We start from the raw sequence: 23532 nt of genomic DNA, 5'->3' as shown, positions 1-23532 counted from the left end.
AAAGCCATTCAGTGAAAAACAAAACAGAACAAACAACAACAACAAAAGACAGCCCAATCCTTTCACATTAATTAAAATAAAGGTCAGGAAAAACACCACCACCAACAACAACAACAAAAATGACTGTTTTAGCCCGGCTCCATCCACAGAATAAACCTCCCCCTTTACAATTAATGTTGGTTTCTGATCAGCAAAGATCAGTCAGGAGATGCTGAGTATACAGCACAGAAAACAGAACGTATACTATTGCTGGCCAATTGTGTATCCTGCTGCAGCCTCCTTTGGAAGGTGCAGTTCTGCCTCTAGCTGAGAAAGTTATGTGAATTGTGGTACCTATGATGGGATTTGTCTACCTGTTGTAAGGACAACAGATCCCACAACACAGGCACTCTGCTCTTTGCCAAAACATCACAGTAGGCCAAATCTAAAAACGTTCTTATAAATGTAATGATAATGATGTTGCAAAAATGCCAAAGAAGGTTAGCTGCCATGTATATAGCTGGACATGTACTTGTAGCTGTATTTTAAAAAGTATGTTTCAAAAGTATGCATCTTTAAGAACCAATGATACATTTGCAAAGCTCAACCACCAAACAGAATATAGGAGAGTTAATAAAAGAGGTCATGTCCTGCAATGTTGTTCTTGCTAGGAAGCCCCTAACAGAATCTCATGTGAACTGAAATAAGAGACATGTTCTTGTATCCCATTTTTTCTGTGCTTTGCTAGCATGTTCTTTAGTGAGTGTGTGCACACGTTGTCACGCTGAAGAAGGAGGATCTGTTCAGTTAAACTGTTAAGAAAGCAAATTAAGTGTCTATTGATAGAAAGATCCGATGCTTGTCTTTATGTCACCACAATGTATCACATCCGTTCATTATAAACTGATGCAAACTGGCAGGCAAAATTAACACGTCAACTTTGTGTCTTTACTCTGAGGGCTAATAGGCATCCTAGGGTATTTTTTTGCTATTATATGTCTAGCTAACAGGCTGATACTGTCAAAAATGAATGGGGTAGTGTTCTAGTGGAAGTAGTCCTGGGCCCAGGACATAGTACAGTGCCCAGAAAAACCTACAGGCTAATCAACTGTATGAAGAGACTGTGCTGGAAATGAAAAGAAAGAAAGAAAGAAACAAACGAACAAAAATCTCGAAGGCATTCAAATTCTGAAAATCATGGTTTATATTTCTGGGCTACAGGAGAAGTGGGAGAAGTGGTATGAATGCCCAAAGCAACCATCTAAGCATACAGGAAAAAAAGGTATGTCAAAACTGAGGTTTTGTGTGTTTTATTTCTTCACAATTTTAGACTGTGGAAAAGTGGGGAAACCTGTGTAGATGTGAACTATCTAATCACTGATCAACTAATCAACTTTCTAATTAAGAAATTAACAGTTTGAAAGTACTGTTCAATTTGTGTAAAAAATGTAAAATGACACAAATTAAACGACCTTACAGGACTCTATATACATTTGCACACAATTTATATATACTGCGGATAAGGAACAAGGTCTGAGCAACAGAATCTTTGAAATAAGGAGAGTAACAACTTGGAATGGACAGTTGCCTTTTTCATTTAAATATTTTACTTTTGTATTATATTTCTTTGGAAAGACAAGATCAGGTGATCCCCCTGGAATGTGGGGAAGGTTGATCCTTTCCTGATGAAATACAGAGCTTTTTCAAGGATTTTGGAGGCTGTAGGGTATCACAAACAAGAATGACACTGCTATACACTTTTAACAAAAGACACTTCATTACTTCATTTTCTCACACTTAATAATACATAAATGCATTATTTATATTTATATATATATTTTTTTTCTGTAAGAAACCTTGTGATTAGTTAAGTAGTACTGAATATTGTGGAAAACAAACTAGCATGATTCCAGTATAAACTAGCAAAAAAGTGCAAGAAATTTGGTCATCAAGACAAACACTTTTGCATGTCTATGCATGATTTTTAACAGTAAGCAATGAATACTAATGAAGCATGTGTGAAAAAGAAGGGAGAAAAAATAAGAGAAATCAAAAAGGTATCTTAGGGGCATATATTTCATTTTTACCATAACTGGAAAACAGCTGGAAGGTCATCTGAAGTAGAAATGTGGTAATATTTTCTAGAAACAAACTGAAGGAAAAAAATCTTGGCATAAGTAATACATAAATGTTGCTCTTTGTAATGGAGAAGAAATGAGTAATAAATGTAGGAAACAGCTACAGGTTGATGAGATAAGTTCAGGAAGTAATCTGGATCAAATATGGAAAATAAAAGGGCAGGTTTTGTTTAGGTAGTAACAGTGGGCTTTGATGATAGACAAGCATATAATTATTTAGTAATTATTTACGTTAGTTGAAGCATATAATAGGTTAGTTGCTGTACATAATTCTTACAAAAAGGTTACTTATTGATGAGTGACTTTAGCTATTTTTAGATATCAGTTGAGTCAGTCCAACAGTATCTCATCCTTTTCCCTGCTTTGAACAGACCGACGTATCTGTCTAGTACGGTGTATGATCCCAGTTATGTGATCCGTTGCAAAGATTAATTAATGAAAGGAAGATTGTCCCATTCCTATTACAAATAAATAAATAAAATTAAAAAAAAGTCCTCTTTAAGGATGTTTTCCATAGAGCACAAGAACTCTCCATCCCCTGTGTAAGAAAGCGGGCAGGGAGGGCAGACAACTGGGATGGCTGAGCAAGGACCTGTTGGTCAAACTGAGGTGCAAGAAGAAAATGCACAGGCAGTGGAAGCAGGGACAAGTGGTCTGGGAATGGTACAGGGATGATGTCAGGATGTACAAGGATGGGATCAGGAAAACCAAGACACAGATGGAGCTGAGCTTGGCAAGAGATGTGAAGAATAACAAGAAGGGATTCTATAGGTACGTTGGCCAGAAAAGCCAAGCAAAAGAGAGATTTGATGAACAAGGGAGAAATGTTAATATCAGATATGGAGAAGGCTGACATACTCAACAATTTCATTTCCTCAGTCTTCAATGCCATTCAGGCTTCCCACATCTCTCAAGTCCTGAACCTGAAGATGAGGGCTGGGGGAGCAAAGTCCCTCCGACTGTAAGCAAAGAGCAGGTTTAGAGCACCTGATGAAACTGAACAGATACAAGTGTATGGGGCCCGGAGACATGCCTTCCACGGTCCTGAGGGAACTGGCTAATGTAGCTGTAAAGCCTCTCTCCACAATACTTGAAAGTCCTGTCAGTCAGTTGAAGTCTTCCAATGACTGGAAAAAGGGAAAATTCACTTCCATTTTTGAAAAGGGTAGAAAGGAGGACCTGGGGAAATAAATACTGGTGAGCCTCACCTCTGTGCCTGGGAAGACCGTAGAACAGATCCTTCTGGAAGCAATGTTAAGGCACGTGCGGGACAAAGAGGTGATCCAAGACAGCCAGCATGGCTTCATCTAGGGCAAATCATGCCTGACCGATCTGTTGACCTTCTATAATGGAGTGGATGCATCAGTTGACAGGGGAAGATGGACCAGTGTTACCTACTGGGCCTTCTGTAAGGACTTTGATACAGTCCCACATGACATCCTGATCTCCAAATTGATGAGATATGGATTTGAAGTGTGGACAAATGAGTGGATAAGGAATTGGCTTGAAGGTCACACCCAGAGAGTTGTGGTCGATGGCTCTATGTCCAGGTGGAGGCTGGTGTTGGGTGGTGTTCCTCAAGGGTCTGTGCTGGGACCAGTGCTGTTTACTATCTTTATCAATGACGTAGACAGTGGGATTGAGTGCACCCTCAGCAAGTTTGCAGATGACACAAAGATGAGTGGTGCAGTCGATACAACAGAAGGAAGGGATGCTGTCCAAAGGGACTTGGACAAGCTTGAGAAGTGGTCCCATGTGAACCTAACGGGGTTCAACAAGTCAAAGTGCAAGGTGCTGCACCTGGGTCGGGGCAATCCAGACATGAGGACAGACTGGGAGAGGAACTCATGGGCTTACAGCCCAGAAGGGCAACTGTGTCTTGGGCTGCATCAACAGATGTGAGGTCGAGGGAGGTAATTCTCTCCCTCTGCTCTGCCCTTGTGAGGCCCCACTTGCAGTACTGCATCCAGGTTTGGGGTCCCCAGCACAAGAAGGATGTGGGCCTTTAAAATGGGTCTAGATGAGGGCCACAAAGATGATCAGAGGTCTGGAGCACCTCTCCTGTGAAGAAAGGCTGAGAGAGCTCAGTATGTTTGGCCTAAAGAAGAGAAGGCTCCAGGGTGACCATATTGCAACTTTTCAGTACTTAAAGGGGGCTTATAAAAAAGATGGAGAGCAACTTTTTGCTCAGGCAGATAATGACAGAAAAAGGGGGAATGGTTGTGGCGGTTTTACTTGGGTGGACAGCTGAGTTCCACAATGGCTGCTCTCTCACTCCCCCTCCTCAAAAAGGAAGGGGGAGAAAATACGATGCAAAGGGCTCAAGGGTTGAGATAAAGACGGGGAGATCGCTCAACAATTATTGTGACAGGCAAAACAGACTCAGAATAGGGAGACAGTAAGATTTATTGCCTATTACTAACAAGCTAGAGAAGTGAGAAACAAAGGAAAGAAACCAAAAATGCCTTCCCCCCATCCACCCACTTCCACCTCCTCCCCCTGAGTGGTGCAGGGGAATGGGGGAATGGTGGATGCAGTCAGTCTATAGCACTTTGTCTCCACCGCTCCTTCTTGGTCACTCTCGTCCCCTGCTCCAAAGTGGGGTCCCTCCCATGGGATGCCGTCCTTCCCGAACTGAGCCTGGGGGGCTTTCCACAGGCAGCAGCTTTTCAAGAACTGCTACAGATATGTGTCCGTACCATGGGGTCCATCCCCCAGGAGAAAATTGCTCCAGCAAGGGTCCCCACGGGCGGCAGCTCCCGCCATGCCCCCTACTCCTGTGTGGGCTCCCCTCCACGGGCTGCAGCATGGAGATCTGCTCCACAGTGGTACTCCATGGGCTGCAGGGGGACAGCCTGCTCCACCATGTCCCTCACCACAGGCCACAGGGAACTTCTGCTCCAGCGCCTGGAGCACCTTTCCCCCTCCTTCTTCACTGACCTTGGTGCCTGCAAGGCTGTTTCTCACTCCTCTCTCTCTCCCAGCTGCTGTTCCCCAGCATTTTTTTTCCCTGTCTTAAATATGATCTCACAGAGGCACAAACAACATCACTTATTGGCCCAGCTCTGGCCAGCGGTGGGGCCCTTATCTAACATGGGGCAGCTTCTGGACTCTTCTCGCACAAGCCACCCCTATGGCCCCCCTGCTACCAAAACCGTGCCACTTAAACCCACTACAATGGTTTAAAACTAAGAGAGGGGTGATTTAGAGGTTTCCCAGAGAAGTTTCTGATGCCCCATCCCTGGAGGTATTCAAGATTACGTTGGATGGGACTCTGGGAAACGTGATCTAGTGGGTGGCATTCCTGCCCATGGCAGGGAGATTGGAACTAGATGATCTTTAAGGTCCCTTCCAACTCGAGCCATTCTATGATTCATTCTATGATAAAAGATAAAATATTTTTGGCATAAGTAAAATGTGATAAGCATGCAAAAATGCTGTCGAGAAACAGATTTTCCTAGAAAAATTACTTTTGACCATTTACTTTGTCATTAGATTTAACAAATATACAGTTAATTATTTTGCTGCTAGGAAAGGTTTGTCGTGCCAACTACCTTATAAATGATACCTATCTATCTTTCAGAAAGCTCTACATGCAACTGTTCACAAATCTGGGAAGATCTCCAGCAACGTTTTAGTAGACCTGACTGTTAAGTACTCTTCTAAAACTTTTTAACATCCTCCTATTTATATAAAACTGTGTTTCCCCACCATGCTAGCTCCCCCCGTCCTCCATTACCTATTTAATATTTATAGCCTCTTCCCTCTTTCCCAGGTTTGCAATACAGTAGAGAATTGTGCTGGACTAAACTGAAGATATGCATCTTCATATTTCATGAATGATACACTCTATCAGAACAGTAGCAGTTACACCTTTTGTGGTTACACCTACAGTTTACACCTTTTGCATAAGGTGTCAGGCGGAGGAAATTTAAACATTTTGCAAAATATGTTTCTGAACATATTGAGAAGAAAGAGTTATTGTATGCATTCATTCAGGTATAAGCAGGAAAGCAATGAGGCTATGAGAAAGTTTTACAGCAAAGATGAGAAACTAGACTCAGTGAAATGGATTCCGGATTCCATTTTGAGTTATGTTGTGACAGCTACAGGCAGAAATCTAAGGGTATTGATTGGGCCGCAAACCAAACAAAATATGCTATTTTTTACTGACATCTATTTTGAATATGTGCACTGAGTGCACAGTGAAACAGAATGGAGCAAGAGAGTAGGTGTGAACTGCAACTGTTATAAAACAAGAATTTGATGTACACAAATATTCACATACTCTCTGAACTCTTTCACCTAACCTAATGCTAATATGGAGCCTAAACCATAGAAATTATTGGAGATAAAATGGGGCAGATCATGTAGTTTAATGTCTTAATTCAAATGCCCTATAATGCATGTTCTTAATCTGAAACTCTTGACAGAATTTACCTGTTCCAGTCATGACGAATGACGTATATCTGTGTCAGTGGCACAATCATTACATATACCAATGGTGTGGAGACATCCAACACACAAACCTTTCCACTTAAATAATAGCACTATCCATCATTATAATATCACTCACAAAATTGCAGGGCTCAGCATTACCCAGCAGTTTCATTTGTATCCATCACTTTGATAAATCATAATTACAATACTAAAATAGATGCTCATGAGTGCTTTGAAAACTCACTAGAGTTAAGATGTAGAGAAAGCTGCTCCATATATATCCTGTCTAAAATTTGGTATATACTGTACAAGTGTTGTTAGGATGAAATGAAAGACGTAAAATCATCGATCAATGTCTTACTCCAGTCATCCAATTGGTTGGAAGTAACCATCCAATTTTTTCAGCAGAACAAAATTAGGGTGTGGAAGTACAGTTTTCATCATATTTCAAATATTTATTTCACATATTGTCTAAAAATATAATTGTCAAATGAATTATAAAGATTATAGTGCACATGATGTCTTCATTCTTCAAGAAATTCAAATTAAATGAAATTGTCAAAATGCAAATTCAAATTAAATGAAATGGTAAAAATGCTGTCATCAAAGGATGTGACCAAAGAGGCAAAATCAAATTCTGTTAATATTTTTAAAAGAATCTTAAAACAGTTTTCACTCATGCACAAACAAACACTTTAATGTGAAAAGAATACTTACTTTTACTAGTGAAGGATACTAACAGTCAGATTCCAAGCTCTAAAACTATGGATGTTTGAAAAAGGTGGTTTTGAATTAGGCTTTTCTCAGAGTTATGGTCATGAATTAAACTTAATTTTACTACTCACAGAGAGTAATCTCATGTAAATTACAAAAGTCTTCCCAAGAATACCAACATTATTTACATACAACCATGTAACATCAGGTATCAGGTATCAGGTATCAGAGTATTTTTCACCTGGATTTAAGAAAATCTTTATAAAAACAATGCTGATATAAAATCTCTACCTTACACTCCCAGAAACTGGTTTACACTACAAGAGCTTCTACTGGCTTCAAGAATAGACAAGACGTTAGTACCAGTAATTCAACATTTATTATCAGCAAGGTAATGACAACAAAAAAGAAAATATGTTCTTACATAATGAGCATAATGGTTTTGAAACGCAATAATTACAGGCTCTCTAGGACAGTGTAACAATGACATGTCTCCCCATTGTGATGAGGAGCTCGAATATACCATTTCCAAGTGTACAAACACCTATTTTCAGCTATGTTCAGGAAAACTACTGTATCCTAAGTCCATTGTTGCTACAAAAATGAATACAGCTTAGCACAGTCATATAAATTTTTATCACCAATATGAAGGAGAATATTAAAGTTTTGGAAAGGTCAAAAAGATACATTTGTTCCATGGTGTTTTTTGTTGTTGTTGTTGTTGTTTCGTTTTGTTTCTGTTTTGCTTTGTTTTTTTTTTTTTTTCTGTTTGTTTTCTTTGTCAAAACTATAAATTGTGGTAGATACTTAATATATTTTAGAATTATCAGTAGAGTTGATGAACAGGGGCTGAAGATGATCAATTGTGGTTTACATGCATGCAAGGGCAATTTATCACATTGCTTAGCTAAAACTGAAAACATTTTTGATTACTTGAACATGAACATACAATTGGGACAGAGAATTTCCAATATTAGGTATATAATTGTAGACAACATCACCTTAAATGGATATCAGTATTATAACAGTTATCTTCTCATCTTGTTCTGCAAGTACCGCTAAAAATCCCTAGTTTGTTTCTTGATTTTGTGAGTCTTCTTTCACAAATGTGGTCTAAAAGATTTGTGTCCTAGTAGAAGCTGTCATTAATAAAAGCTTAAAATGCTGATCTCTAGAGGATTGTCTCCATGGACTTGCCTAAGAGAAATATAAACCAATCAATGAACCAACTAACCAAAAATAACCAGCCAACCAACCAACCAACCAACCAACCAACCAAAAAAAGCCAACACCATAATTTAAAGGCAGAAACGTAAAATGTTAAAATTAAGTAGTTCATTCCAGAGAGTAACATGGCTCTTTAAAGCCAATTTTGTGTATTAAACTAGCAGAATCAAATTTGATTAATGATCTAGGCTTATATTAACCTTATTTTAAGGGATAGTTGGTTGTTTTACCTTCCTATTTTCACCATTTACAAAAATAAGTACCACAGTAAAATGTCCATTGCTTTTTCATTGTATATCTGAAGAAAACTTTTAGTTCATTTCAAGCCGTCTAGAACTCATGTATATTTCCTCACTATCTGTTTACTTAGAGTTTTCAATATGATGGATCCAGTAGCTTGGTTGTTGCAGAAGCAGTTTTGTCTCATGTTCATATCCAGTGACTAAGATAAAGTGAGTGACTATTTGTGGCGGATGCAAGGAGACACAGGTGTTTCATCCTACTTGTTAGTAGGCACATCCACAGAAGATCATGATAACAAATCTCTTTTTTTCTGTATCACCATGAAAGCCATAAAATGGACAGACATAGGCAGCTTCCTTGATGCTCCAAGAATGATTCCAGAGGTCAAAATTTAACCAAAATTGCTGTGAGCTGTATAGGAGATTAGCTGAGTTAGCAATGCATACCAAGTCCATAGATAATGCAAAGGATTTTAGCTGCCAGTATTGTGAATTAAGTGTCTTCCTTCAGCACTAAAAATCCATGTAGAAAAATTAAAACTCCTGCCTCACTTCCTTGTTCTTCGGTTAAGCAATCCCCTCTTTCTTAAATGTCACACTGAATGAATTTAGGCTTGAATTTATTCAAAGTGAAATTTGACAGTCCTTTAACTAAGACTAAATATATTCTTGCTTGTATAGAATATTTTTTTTTTTTTGGGGGGGGGGTCATACTTTCAATGAAAATATATCTTCAGTGAATATTTTTTGTCTTGTTTAGTCACCAAATATATAAAATATCATGTATTCATTGTGTAATTGTTGTTTATTTGACATTTACTCTACCCATTGAAATACATGGTAGGAATAAAACATCAGTTACAAAGAGAATATTGACATTTCATTCCTGCCTTATGTTTCAGTGATGCAAATTCCATATTTGTGTACACAGGTACATCACTGAAAACAGCACTGAAACAGAAGGTACGGGAAAAGTGAAGGGAATATCATTTAAAAGAAAGTGTAAAAAAGGATCATTTTCAATGGAAAGAGGAAGGGACAGATAATTTTAGGTTTACGGTGTTTAGATCTGTAATGCAATTCTTTATATTGAATGTTGGTGTAACTCGTGTTTATGGCTTAGACCAGGTTTTCAGTTTAAGGTATTTTCTATTTGAAGTTTTAATTACTGTCTGGAATGTGATAATGCCAATATGTAAATTTACAATTCTGTTGTGTTAATACTAAAATGCAAACAACCTGTTCTGGAAAGTTATGTAAAATGAGAAATCACTGTATAGCTTCTGTGGTGGGTGGACCCTGACCATAAACTAAATACCCACCCAACTTCTTGTTCTCCCCTCCCCACCCTAGAGCAGAGTCAGAAGAGCAGAAGCAAGAAAAGCTCATGAGTTGAGATTAAAAGAGTTCAATAAATGAAGGAAGGAATAAAAAGAGAGAGAAAGACAAAGAGGAAGAGAAAGAGAAAAAGGAAGAGAAAGAAAAAAGAAAAAAAAAGAAAAAGAAAAAGAAAAAGAAAAAGAAAAAGAAAAAGAAAAAGAAAAAGAAAAAGAAAAAGAAAAAGAAAAAGAAAAAGAAAAAGAAAAAGAAAAAGAAAAAGAAAAAGAAAAAGAAAAAGAAAAAGAAAAAGAAAAAGAAAAAGAAAGAAAAAGAAAAAAAAGAAAAAGAAAAAGAAAGAAAAAGAAAAAGAAAAAGAAAAAGAAAAAGAAAAAGAAAAAGAAAAAGAAAAAGAAAAAGAAAAAGAAAAAGAAAAAGAAAAAGAAAAAGAAAAAGAAAAAGAAAAAGAAAAAAAAAGAAAAAGAAAAAGAAAAAAAGAAAAAGAAAAAGAAAAAGAAAAAGAAAAAGAAAAAAAAAGAAAAAGAAAAAGAAAAAGAAAAAGAAAAAGAAAAAGAAAAAGAAAAAGAAAAAGAAAAAGAAAAAGAAAAAGAAAAAGAAAAAGAAAAAGAAAAAGAAAAAGAAAAAGAAAAAGAAAAAGAAAAAGAAAAAGAAAAAGAAAAGAAAAAGAAAAAGAAAAAGAAAAAGAAAAAGAAAAAGAAAAAGAAAAAGAAAAAGAAAAAGAAAAAGAAAAGAAAAAGAAAAAGAAGAAGAAAAAAGAAAAAGAAAAAGAAAAAGAAGAAGAAAAAAGAAAAAGAGAAAGACAGAAAGTGGTACAAAAGCAGTCACTCACCATATCTAACAAGCAGACGGATGCCCAACCACTCCCCGAGCAATAGGTGCTCTGGAAAGATTACTGCTCAGTTTTTATTGCTGAACATAATGCCATATGGCATGGAACATCCCTGTCCCAGCTGTGTTCCCTCCCATTCCTTTGCCCACCCCAAGTCAACTCACTGTGGGGCCAGACTGGGAAATGGAAGCTGTGCAAACACTGTTCAGCAATAAAACACTGGATTGCTATCACCACTGCTTTAGTCACAAATCCAAAACACAGCATCATACAAGCTGCTATGAAGAAAGTTAACCTGATAACAGCCAGCCACAGTACAGTTCCTGATTTTGCACTTAGGCTTTAGATCAGCTCTGTGATCATATCAGTTAAATACATAGTCAGACTGTGTTATATGTCATATGTCAGTGGAAAATTCAATTTTTTTCTTTCAATCTGAATTAAAGCCACAAGCTCTGCATATTACCCCAATGCAGAGTCAGTGGAGTTCTCAAGTGCACATCTAAAGTAGATTCTGTCTGCCTTTTTTGACTGAAAGCACAGAATATGTTATGAATTAATGTGATGTTGGCTACTGAAAATCTCTTGCATTCCTTAGAATTAATTTCTAACACCCAGAAAGATGCTAGAAGCTAGTAAGACACCTTGGGATCAAAAGAAATGACAGCATGCTCACATTAGGCAGGTATCGTACTGTCAGATCATAACATTGTGTACTGTATTACTAAAGAAAACTGCTACTCCCACCATCATAACCCATGCAGAGAGTGTGGAACTGTGGAAATGAGAGCTACTGTCATGACAGAAAATGTGTCAACATTAGAAAGTAAAAAGAAAGGATTACATAATTGATGTAATCAACCTTGATTAAAAAAAAAAAAAGTAACCTCTAAGTATGTTTCTATGAGTTTGTGGCCATTAACTCATTACAAAAGAAGTAGGCAATTTATCAAAGATAAATTATTTTGTCTTTATAGGGCAATAGGTAATCTAATATCCTCTGACTTTTTTGACAGTTACTATGTCATCTTTGTGACCTGTGATCTCTATTTCATCAACCAGTCACAAAATGTGATTTGGTTGCTCTTTTCAATGATGATGGATAAAAAAAACTGGGGGGTTGTATTGTCATCACTTTCATCCTTAGTTCACTTCTTCAGATTCCTAGGGTTAAGGGACACCTCATGATATTTCAGATTCTGGTTATGCCCCAGAGCCTGGCTGATTAGGCTGTATAAAATCTGAAGGCCTTCTTAAGCATATTTACAAAACACTGCAATTAATAGTTTACGTATTACAAAACATATATATATATATGTTTCAGTTTTCATGTTGGTTTAAAACAGAACAGTTCACTATATTTATTTTTATTAGGTGATAAGATTATTTGGATATAAAGAAAAACAAACAGTTATATTGAGGATCAGTCCAACCTATCTAAGTGTATTTTGTCTTTGAAAGGAACTAAGACATCTCTTTTAAAAAATTGAATTTCAACACTAAACTCTATTTTCTCTTTTATTTTCCACTGCCTTATGGGAGATGTAGTTTCTTTCTCACAAAGAAACATGCAAATCTGCTAGCCAGGAATGAATGCAAATTTTTCAGCCAGCAACTTTAGTAGTGACATTTTCTAGAAAAGGACAATTAGCTATTGTTGTTAACAATAAAAACACTGCTGTAATTTCTTTTTCCCCATAATAATATGTAGAAATACAAGTGGCAAATGCAAAATATGAAGACAAAGAAAAGAGAAAAGCAATAGTAGTGTAGTAGTATCAAAAAGAAAGCAAATATTACATGGAGATTTGTGTGTTGGGCTTTATATGTTCTTTGCCTTAAAATAAATAATTTTCTTTCATACGGGGGTTTATTTAAAAGTTTTGCCATCTTACGCCTGTAACTCTTTTAACCAGCATTTGAATAAATCCATATTGTTAAATGTTTTTCACACAAATTATACCTCCAATTATTGTATGCCATACTTTCAAGTTTATATTATTTCCTCTGATCTTTTAAAATAAACGTTCCAGCTTACTTCTGCTTTCTAAACCATAACACTTCTAAAAACAGTCGTACCCTGTGTATATACCAAACTGTATTTCCCATAGCTGATTAGCAGTGAGTCTTGAATCTTACTGATCTTCAGCTCTTCAAAAGCTATTAGAATTTTATTTTCTTATATTTGATGTGAATGTTGGATTGGAAAAGGCTATTTTTATTTAATATTTAAATAAATGCATTTTTAGGAAAATTCTCTTGCAGTTATTTTAGTGAGAATAAAAAATTAACAAGAAAAAATATTTTTCACTGACAAAATGCTTTGAAAATATTTAAATGTGAGGAGAAGTATTTATGTCATTGCGAAGCATGCACAAAAATACATAAAATTATAATGTTTATGAGAATACACCTTTAGCCCACTTATCTGAGTTTCAGCATAGTTCTTATTAGAGAAGGAGGCATATTTTTTCACTAGTATATAAGAAAAGGTGTTTTATGATTTTTGTTGAATATTTCTCCAGATCAATGTGATGGATGTATATTTGAAGTTTATATTTGTTTCTTCAATGGAAACTTAAAAACAGTGACTCTTGACAAAGGAAACTTGTTTCAGTAGTGTAAAGAGCAGAATTTTAACAACAAAAAAAGAGGCAAGAAGTAGAAAACACTCTTTCCTCTCTGAAAATATACTTTCACAGAGTAAATATTCCTGATACAACTTAGTGATCTATTTTATCCTGCAACTGCTGTGACTTCCTTGATGTTAAGGGGAGGGGTGTGAGAATACTCTTTGCACTATTTTGAGACTGCTAATAAGTAATATGAAATTAATTACATTTATAAATTAATATTCAGGTCAGTGTTTCAGGGTATTCATGTGTAGAACAGGCTTAAGAACTATAAGCACAAGTGTATGTATGTGTGTATGTGTGTGTGTACACGTAGTTTTACATACATAAATATTCATTAGAAAGTGTTTGTATGTCCCAAGCACAGCAGCTATAGAAATACATATTTTCTGAGTTTCAGGTAAGGCATTTGATACTCACTTGCCCATTGATATCATTTATCCAGGATATTGATTCATAAAATGCTAATCATTTCTGTGTGAGGTGAGACAGAAGATTGAGTGTTCGCGATGGCTGTTCCAGAAAAGAGTAAGAATATACAGTGCAGGAGCTGATGAGTTTTCTTTCTCTTGACATTTTCAGAAATGTAGCTTTGCTTCAAGACAGTTCTTGACCTTGTGTTCACTTTCCTGTCCTGCTTTGGACAACATTTGAAACTAAGGATCTGATATACTATCAAAGGCAGAGAACAGGGCTTCCTACAGGAGGTTCCCTTAGAAATATAAATCCCATACAGAATATATGATAGTCTAGGATGAAAAAAAAGTAGATTTTCTGATCTGCCTGATGTGAAGCATCATTCAGAGGTACGTAAATGCACCCCAGCCTCCACCAGTAAATGAGAGCTCTTATACAGATTCTGAATCTTAAAGTCTGCACTTACTGTCTTCTTTAACTGCTGAGTACTTTGAACAGTGAAGAGGAAGCAAGCAAGACAGGCAAGAGGCAGGCATAAAGGGGGCTTTATAATCTATTTTTAAGACCTTCAATTCAGATGCTGCACTGTGCCCCAAATGTTGTAGCTAAAAGCTATTTCCATTTTCTGCAGACAGCCCTAAGAGACCATCAAAAGCAAAGAGCTGTTTGGCAACTTCTTCCTTCTGAAGGTCCTAATTACACAGACCTTTGTGCTACCATTCTGCAGCAAGACTATTCCTTGATCTTCCCCTGTTAAAAAAAAAAAAATACTGCAAAAGAGTAGATGTATGTGTTGAAATATCAGACATGATTCTAATTGCTTTTTGGATAGTAAGAGGGAGCATACTCCAACTTTGCTTGTGGTTTGTTCACTTCAGGTTGTGACTTTTGTCTCAAAGTAAAATGCTACTTGGGGAGATCAGTCTGTTTGTAAAAAAATCTATGCAAAGCTTAGCCAATATTTCCTACCCAACTCAGTCTTTTGAATCACAGAAGATACTAAGAAATAATAAAGGACTGTTCTGTGATAATGTTGAATATGTCTGTGCATCCTTCCAATGAAGTCACAAAACTGTTCTTGACATGATTATTAGTAAAACTCTCAAACAGAATGGATAAGAACAGATTTTCTCCCACAGTTCTTAATGGTTTTGCCTGTACTTAGATATATATTTCATGATATAGTTTGCTGAATTACTTTTAGGCAATTTCAACTCTATGATATTTAACATATCCTTCTTAAAAATAGCTCTTATTTTTAATTTTTAATTGTTTTAAAATATACTTGGATATATTAAATTTCATTTTTAAATACATTTTACATACCAAAATTTGTTAGCTACAGTTAGGCTTGTTATTAAATGTTATTAAATGTCTCAGATTCTTCTCTAAAAAATGTCACGTATTAGTGAGAAGAAATAAAATGTCTTTCATTAATTCATATCAATATTTTACCCCATATGATCACAGAAATGTGTGTGCTTTTTATTCTATCTATACACACACACGAACACACATATTATATGTATATATATGTTTACTAGCAGAAGGAAGTATCACAAAAGATCCATTAAACTTCTATGGAAGGAAATAGTTTGGAGTTTTGCTTATTTGTTTCTCCTTTTTTGTTTTTGTTTTTGGGCACAGACTTCAATAGATTTTCTACTTTTAGAAAACTTGTTCTCTGCTGACAGTTGGGCTATGAGTATATTTCATAAACCCTAAAGCTCCCAAGTTGCTGGAAATAAATTGATTTTGTGAAAATATGTGACATACAGATTTTCAATATGGGTCCTGAACAACCTGTCCCTAAAGTAGTTATTTGCATTTACACCCCTGACCTGCTGGTGTCTTCAGTGGTGCTGTAGTTTTTCATGTACTTCAAAAGCCACAGATCTGTTTCCATCCTTCTTAATTTAATATAAACTGCACATGCTTCTATCAGTAAGGACTTTCATTTTTATACTTCTTCGATTTCATGACACCAATGGTTCTATATTTCACAGTGTAGGGAGCAGAATGAAATTACACTGCTCTCAGACTTCAGCAATATCTGGTTTATGTGATTCAGGACCTCCACACAAAGAAGAGGTCACTCTCAATATTTCTGTAAATAGCTCTTTCTGGAGGAGTGCATACGGTAAGTCTGACAAAGTGTGACTTGTTTGGTGTGCATGAAGTGGGGCAAAAGCCCCACATACTTCTGTGAGAGTGGTAAAGTGCAGCTGCATAATCCAAAAATGAATTATTCTGTGAATACCGTTGTTCTGACATAATTCTACGTAGGTTGGACAGGTTTAAATAAGAGTTCCTAAATTGTTTTGCCATCAATTCTCTTGTATCTCCCTGTTGCAGTCTCTGCCAGCAGAGTTTCAGCTTTCAAAAGGTCACAAGTTTGAGCCTCTGCTTTTTACACCTGAGAACAGAAGCTAGCCTTACGTCTATATATGTTGCAGTAAATGACTTGCTATACAGAATCTGAACTATCAGATTAAATTTGGATATTTTATTTTTATTTATTTATTTATTTATTTTGTATACCTAAGGAAATTGATATTTGTACTTAATATTTTAAATGCTTCTTCACTGTGTACTTTCTCAGCTCAGGTAATACCTCAAGAGTCTTTACTGTAATTGCTTCTCTATAGAACTGTTGTTCTGAGTTCTATTGTTTCAATGCCTGCAATTCTCATAGATATTTCTGTCCTCACTCCAGCCATCGAACTGCTGTCATTCTGACAAATGACTTATTTCTCTTAGTGGACTGACTCGTGATGATTCTTCTACTACAGTGACAAAATCAACTGATAACACAACACAAAATAAGACAAATATTGTAACAAATATTGGTAGGGTATTATCTGAAGGAGAAGTCCATATAATCTCTTCTGAATGATGGAATGTATAACCAGAGGGGCAGATTCTGACAGTGAGGGTTGCTAAAGGTAGAGGTTAACAGAGTTTCTTCAAACAATATTAGTTTTATTGCATTATTGACAGCATGTGTTGAAAAGAATCATTATGTACTTCTTTGACTGAAAGTTTGAAAGAAGATCAATAAAAATGTTGGTTGCTTGTTAATTTAATTGGATGATAACCTCTAGCACAATGACAAAGCAGAATGATAACAGCATACCTGGCCCTTTGAAAATCCCTATCATGTAGCTTATGCTTCGTGTTTATGCAGCTGCATTTTTTCCTGGACATTTGAAGACTGAGGGGGAAAGACTATCACATTTGGCTAATGGACAGTTAGAAAGTTGAATGTTCACTGATGCTCTCTGTCAAATTATAAGACATGGGCATACAATTTTTTATCAGAATGAGATTCAAGCTTTTGGGTAATTTCCATAACTGGAAATACAAAATGTAGTGAACTGTAGCTGATTTTCACATCTTGAAATCCTGAGAGTGCTACAGAAAGAAAATTAGATATAAAACAGATTGAGTTTGTTTCTGCCATCTTGTGACAAACATTCTGTCTGCATAGATTTATAAACTGAAGGAATTAAAGGGATTACAATCTGAGATGATGACAATGATTTTTTTTTTTTTAAGTTTTCATATTTCAGTTGTCAAAACAGGTATGTCAATAACTCATGTAGCTTGTGTATTTATTTATCAAGGACAGCAAACAAGAGAAGTGTCTTTGGAATTCAAAAATATATCAAGCCAGAAGGTACACTGACCACTGAAGGATGCAACCAGCTAAATTCATTGTAATTAAAGTATCGGCTCCTCAGTGCAATGAATTGTCTTTATAGGCTTTAATAGTTAAAAACAATCTATTAATTCTGGGATTTCTACAGTGAGTTGAAAACCCAATTGCACTAAAATGTGTTACTCTACTGGTTATAATTATGCAGTCCTGGGACTTTGTATATTGTTTTGCAGAATGAGTGTGTAGGCCCCAAAGCCCTTTCTGGTTTACTTTCGGAAAGAATTCAGTTATCATCAACCATGCCATGTTTTTGTTATATAAATTGAATTAAAAGGAATACATGAGTTAGGTGTTTGTTTTTTTTGTTTGTTTGTTTTTGGTTATGTTATTTTTTTTCAGAATCTTTTATGCACTGTATTATAGAAATTGTTCTTGCACACCAAGAATGTTTCAGTGTGGCTTAACTCTTATAAGACCTAAGCACATCAATGGACCAATGTACACAAACAGGTGATTTCACATACTATGACTTTTTTGAATTGGACGACAAGAAAACAACTGGTTCCAGAAAACAGAAACCCTGATTATTTTTATTAACTTACAAAGAGGCTTGGTATTTATGGTAATTATAATTCATTTTCTAAACAAATCAGTTCTGTCTGCTTATCCCATTTTATCTTGCACTGGTACAACTTCCATTTAACCAAACATGATTGCTTTTCCTACTTATCACTCGATTGCTCTCAGTCATACTATCATTGCTACCGTCTGATATTAGAAATGTTGTATTGAAACACTTGGTTGAGCTGGGTTAGAAAAAAAAAAAAATCTGCTGTAGAATGTAGTGTAGTGTAGTGTAGTGTAGTGTAGTGTAGAATAAGTTTGAATTTAAATCATCACAAAATACACATCTGAGAAAAAAATCCTGTAAACACATGGGTTTTCTACACCGAATTGCAATATTCTTTAATTCCTTAATAACTAGCATGGGGTAAAAGGAATATCACAACTGCCACCTGAGGAACTTTCTAATCCAGAACAAAAGAATAAAGGTATGTACCTGTTTGACATTGACTGAACACTTTCCTTCCTTCCTTCCTTCCTTCCTTCCTTCCTTCCTTCCTTCCTTCCTTTCTTCCTTCCTTCCTTCCGTCCGTCCTTCCGTCCTTCCGTCCTTCTGTCCTTCCGTCCTTCCTCCCTTCCGTCCTTCCTCCCTTCCGTCCTTCCTTTCTTCCTTCCTTCCTTCCTTCCTTCCTTCCTTCCTTCCTTCCTTCCTTCCTTCCTTCCTTCCCTCCTTCCCTCCTTCCCTCCTTCCCTCCCTCCTCTTTCTTTCTTTCTCTTTCTTTCTTTCTTTCTTTCTTTCTTTCTTTCTTTCTTTCTTTCTTTCTTTCTCTTTCTTTCTTTCTTTCTTTCTTTCTTTCGTTCTTTTGTTCTTTCTTTCTTTCTTTCTTTCTTTCTTTCTTTCTCTTTCTTTCTTTCTTTCTTTCTTTCTTTCTTTCTTTCTTTCTTTCTTTCTTTCTTTTTCTCTTTCTTTCTTTCTTTCTTTCTTTCTTCCTTCCTTCCTTCCTTCCTTCCTTCCTTCCTTCCTTCCTTCCTTCCTTCCTTCCTTCCTTCCTTCCTTCCTTCCTTCCTTTCTTCCTTTCTTCCTTTCTTCCTTTCTTCCTTTCTCTCTCTCTCTCCCCCCCCTTTCTCTCTTTTCTCTCTCTCTTTCTCTTTCTCTCTTTCTCTCTCGCTTTCTCTCTCTCTTTTTCTCTCTCTCTTTCTCTCTTTCTGTCTCTCTCTCTCGCTTTCTCTCTTGCTTTCTCTCTCTTTTTCTCTCTTTCTCTCTTTCTCTCTCTCTTTCTATCTCTCTCCCTTTCTCCCTTTCTTTCTTTGTCTCTCCCTCTCTCTCTTTCTCTCTTTCTCTCTACCTCTTTCTCTCCTTCTCTCTTTCTGTCTCTCTATCTCTCTTTCTGTCTCTCTTTCTTTCTCTGTCTTTCTCTCTTTCTCTCTTTCTTTCTTGGACTTCCGGAGGGCAGACTTTGAGCTGTTCAGGATACTGGTTGGCAGAGTCCCTTGGGAGGCAGTTCTGAAGGGCAGAGGAGTCCAGGAAGGCTGGGCACTCCTCAAGAAGGAAATCTTAAAGTCTCAGGAGCGGTCTGTTCCCATGTGCCCAAAGACGAGCTGGCGCAGATGACCAGTGTTGCAGATCAGAGTGTTGTGGCTAGAGCTTAGAAAAAAAAGATAGGGTTTATGATCTTTGGAAAAGAGGGTGGGCAACTCAGCAGGACTATAAGGATGTTGTACGGCTGTGCAGGGACAAAATTATAAAGGCCAAAGCTCATCTGGAGCTCAATTTAGCTATTGCTGTTAAAGACAACAGAAAATATTTTTATAAATATTGGAAATATATAAATATAGGGAAGCTCATGGGGCAGATTATCTTGAGTGTCATCACGCGGCACTTGCAGGGCCACCAGGTGATCAGGCCCAGTCAGCATGGGTTTATGAAAGGCAGGTCCTGCTTGACGAACCTGATCTCCTTCTATGACCAAGTGACGTGCTTAGTGGATGAGGGAAAGGCTGTGGATGTGGTCTATCTTGACTTCAGTAAGGCTTTTGACACCGTTTCCCACACCATTCTCCTCAAGAAACTAGCTGCTCTTGGCTTGGACTGGCGTATGTTTCGTTGGGTTAAAAACTGGCTGGATAGCCGGGCCCAAAGAGTCGTGGTGAATGGAGTTAAATCCAGTTGGAGGCCAGTCACTAGTGGAGTCCCCCAGGGCTCAGTAGTAGGGCCAGTTCTCTTTAATATCTTTATCGATGATCTGGATGAGGGGATCGAGTGCACCCTCAGTAAGTTTGCAGACGACACCAAGTTAGGTGTGTGTGTTGATCTGCTCGAGGGTAGGAAGGCTCTGCAGGAGGATCTGGATAGGCTGGACCAATGGGATGAGGCCAGCTGTATGAAGTTCAACAAGACCAAGTGCCAGGTCCTGCACCTGGGGCACAACCCCAAGCAGCGCTACAGGCTGGGAGATAAGTGGTTAGAAAGCTGCCTGGCAGAGAAGGACCTGGGAGTATTAGTTGATAGTTGGCTGAATATGAGCCAGCAGTGTGCTCAGGTGGCCAAGAGGGCCAATAGCATCCTGGCTTGCATAAGAAACAATGTGGCCAGCAGGGCTAGGGAAGTGATTGTCCCCCTCTGGTGAGGCCGCACCTTGAGTACTGTGTTCAGTTTTGGGCCCCTCGCTACAAGAAGGACATGGAGGTGCTCGAGAGAGTCCAGAGAAGGGCAACGAAGCTGGTGAGGGGTCTGGAGAACACATCTTATGAGGAGAGGCTGAGGGAGCTGGGATTGTTCAGCCTGGAGAAGAGGAGGCTCAGGGGAGACCTTATCGCTCTCTATAGGTACCTTAAAGGAGGCTGTAGTGAGGTGGGGGTTGGTCTATTCTCCCATGTGCCTGGTGACAGGACGAGGGGGAATGGGCTAAAGTTGCACCAGGGGAGGTTTAGATTGGATATTAGGAAGAACTTCTTTACTGAAAGGGTTGTTAGGCATTGGAATGGGCTGCCCAAGGAAGTGGTTCTGTCACCATCCCTGGAGGTCTTTAAAAGACATTTAGATGTAGAGCTTAGTGATATATGGTTTAGTGTAGGACTCGTTAGTGTTAGGTCAGAGGTTGGACTAGGTGATCTTGGAGATCTCTTCCAACCTAGATGATTCTGTGATTCTGTGTTTCTTTCTCTCTTTCTCTTTCTCCCTTTCTCTTTCTTTCTTCCCTCTTTCTCTCTTTCTCTTCTTTCTTTCCCATGTGTTCTTATCCCAGTTATTTTCTCACACCGAGTTCCACAGAAAGAAAAATTAGCAATACAACAAATTTATATTGTCAGATGTTATGTAATTCTACAGTCTTCTGCTGAAAACCTGGAACCTCTTAATTATAATCAACTATTCCCAGAAGTAGTTAGGACATTTACTCAAAAGAAATACAATAATATTATTATGATTGTATTATATATTATATGTTATCCATTATATATAATTATAATATTGTTGTAATTATAAATAATAATAAACTTTTAACTAAGTGAAGTGAAACTGGAAAGACTGAACTGAGTACACTGATGTGGTAACAAGGAAGTTAGGCACTAGCTCCAAATTTTCTTCAAAATCTTACACTACGTAGATTTCAATAGCTAATATGCATAAAGGAGAAGTGTTTTAGTTGTACCTGAGGGGCTCACAATTCAAGAAACATTTAAGTCTCCTGGATTTCTTTATTTTTTTTCCTTCAGGGTTTGAAGATTCTTGATGAAAAATACTTAGTGCTCATATCGATATCTCTGTCTCTTGATAATGCTTAACTTCACTGATAGTGTTTCTTTCTTGCAATGCAAAGAATTGTACTGAGACTTGTTAGTGATTAGTCTGTAGCCCTTGGGTTTATAGGCTTAGATTTCAGGTTTACCAGCATAAATATTCTGTTTGTTTATTGAATGTTTATTGAGGAAAACTTATGAAAAATTGCACGTACAAAATAAATCTATGAAATATTTGTTGCTTTATCTGTCAGAATGAATAATAGGATACCTAGTGGTTTGCTGTAATGTTCACATTTTGTGGATACTATGTAACAGCCTGGAAAAAAAACAACAAACCAAACTAAAGCAAAAACAAAAACAAACAAAAAAAAAACCACAAAAAAAACAAGAACTGCTCAGTTCATGTAGTTTATTTAACAGCACATAATTAACTGGCAGTCACTCTAATACATATGGTTTTATTTTTGTGTGGTCCTGTGTGGAGCCAGGAGTTGGACTCAATGGGTCCCTTCCAACTCAGGATATTCTGTGTTTCTGTGATTCTGCAATCACTGAACTATACATTCAGGATGACTATCAGTAATACAACAGGTAAACAGTGTCATTTAGCCACTTAGAAAATGCTAATACAGCTACAAATTTCTAGGTGTATTTCTACAGCTAACCCCAGACAGTTCTAGTCCCACTAGTCATGTAATTAAATTTGGGCTACCAGCACTCCTCCTTTTTGGAGACACAACCAGTTTTCTCAATGCACATGAACTTCCTACTTCATATCTTAATGTAGAATATTCTGTTAAGTAAACTGAGAAATTTGGTATCTAATTATGATAACTTGTTCTGGTTTTGTTCAGAACACTTTTTTTTTTTTTGTAAGATAGAAAACTTTTAAAGTGTGCTCTCCAGTAAAATGAAGGAAAACGTTTGTTTTTTCATTTCATTATGATCCAAAGCAAAAGTAATCCAGGTTATTTTGTTGTTTAAGTTAGTGCTTATTTATGTAATGATGATCCTAATAACAGGTTTAGGATATCTATTTAAGATATAGTGTAAAGGAAATTTTATTAACAAAATTATTAATAGAAAATTTATATTAATTAAAGAAATTACTGATTGACCATCATCAGTTTTCTCCATTAGTACTCAGTTCCATTTCAAAAGTATCATAGTATAGAAATATAGAATGGTTTGGTTTGGAAGGGACCTTAAAGATCATCTAGTTCCAACCCCCTGCCATGGGCAAGGATGTCACTCACTAGACCAGGTTGCCCAGAGCCTTGTCCAACCTGGTCTTGAATATCTCTGGGGATAGGGCATTCACAGCTTCTCTGGGCAACCTGTTCCAATGCCTTACCACCCTCTGAGTGAAGAATTTCCTCCAAAATATATCAAGTATCTCAAAATATCTCAAATATATCTCAAAGGGGAAAATTTGTTACCACATGTACTTAATGAATTACTTTTTCCATTAATATGTCATGTGTGGTTCCTACAGAAATCAAAATACACTGAAATGCAGACTATCAGAAATAATGTTAGATACAAGGGTTTAAATTTCTAAGTTGTAACTTTTTACAGAACCATGAAAAGGTTTATATTGTAAGTCATG

At 36.9% G+C, this 23532-nt stretch overlaps 1 long non-coding RNA gene across 1 annotated transcript in view; it reads left to right on the top strand.

The window, feature by feature from the left end:
• The window catches only part of LOC310895430, a 40493-nt gene extending 30273 nt beyond the window's left edge, over nucleotides 1–10220 (top strand). Inside the window, exon 3 of the long non-coding RNA XR_014580682.1 lies at nucleotides 10094–10220. This is a non-coding gene — a long non-coding RNA (uncharacterized lncRNA). The remainder of the gene's footprint in view (nucleotides 1–10093) is intronic.
• Nucleotides 10221–23532: the final 13312 nt, after the last annotated feature.

Source organism: Anser anser (assembly GCF_964211835.1).
Source record: "Anser anser genome assembly, chromosome: 2".
In the NCBI taxonomy this organism is placed as follows: Eukaryota; Metazoa; Chordata; class Aves; order Anseriformes; family Anatidae; genus Anser; species Anser anser.
This window is presented reverse-complemented; position numbering and strand designations above follow the sequence as displayed.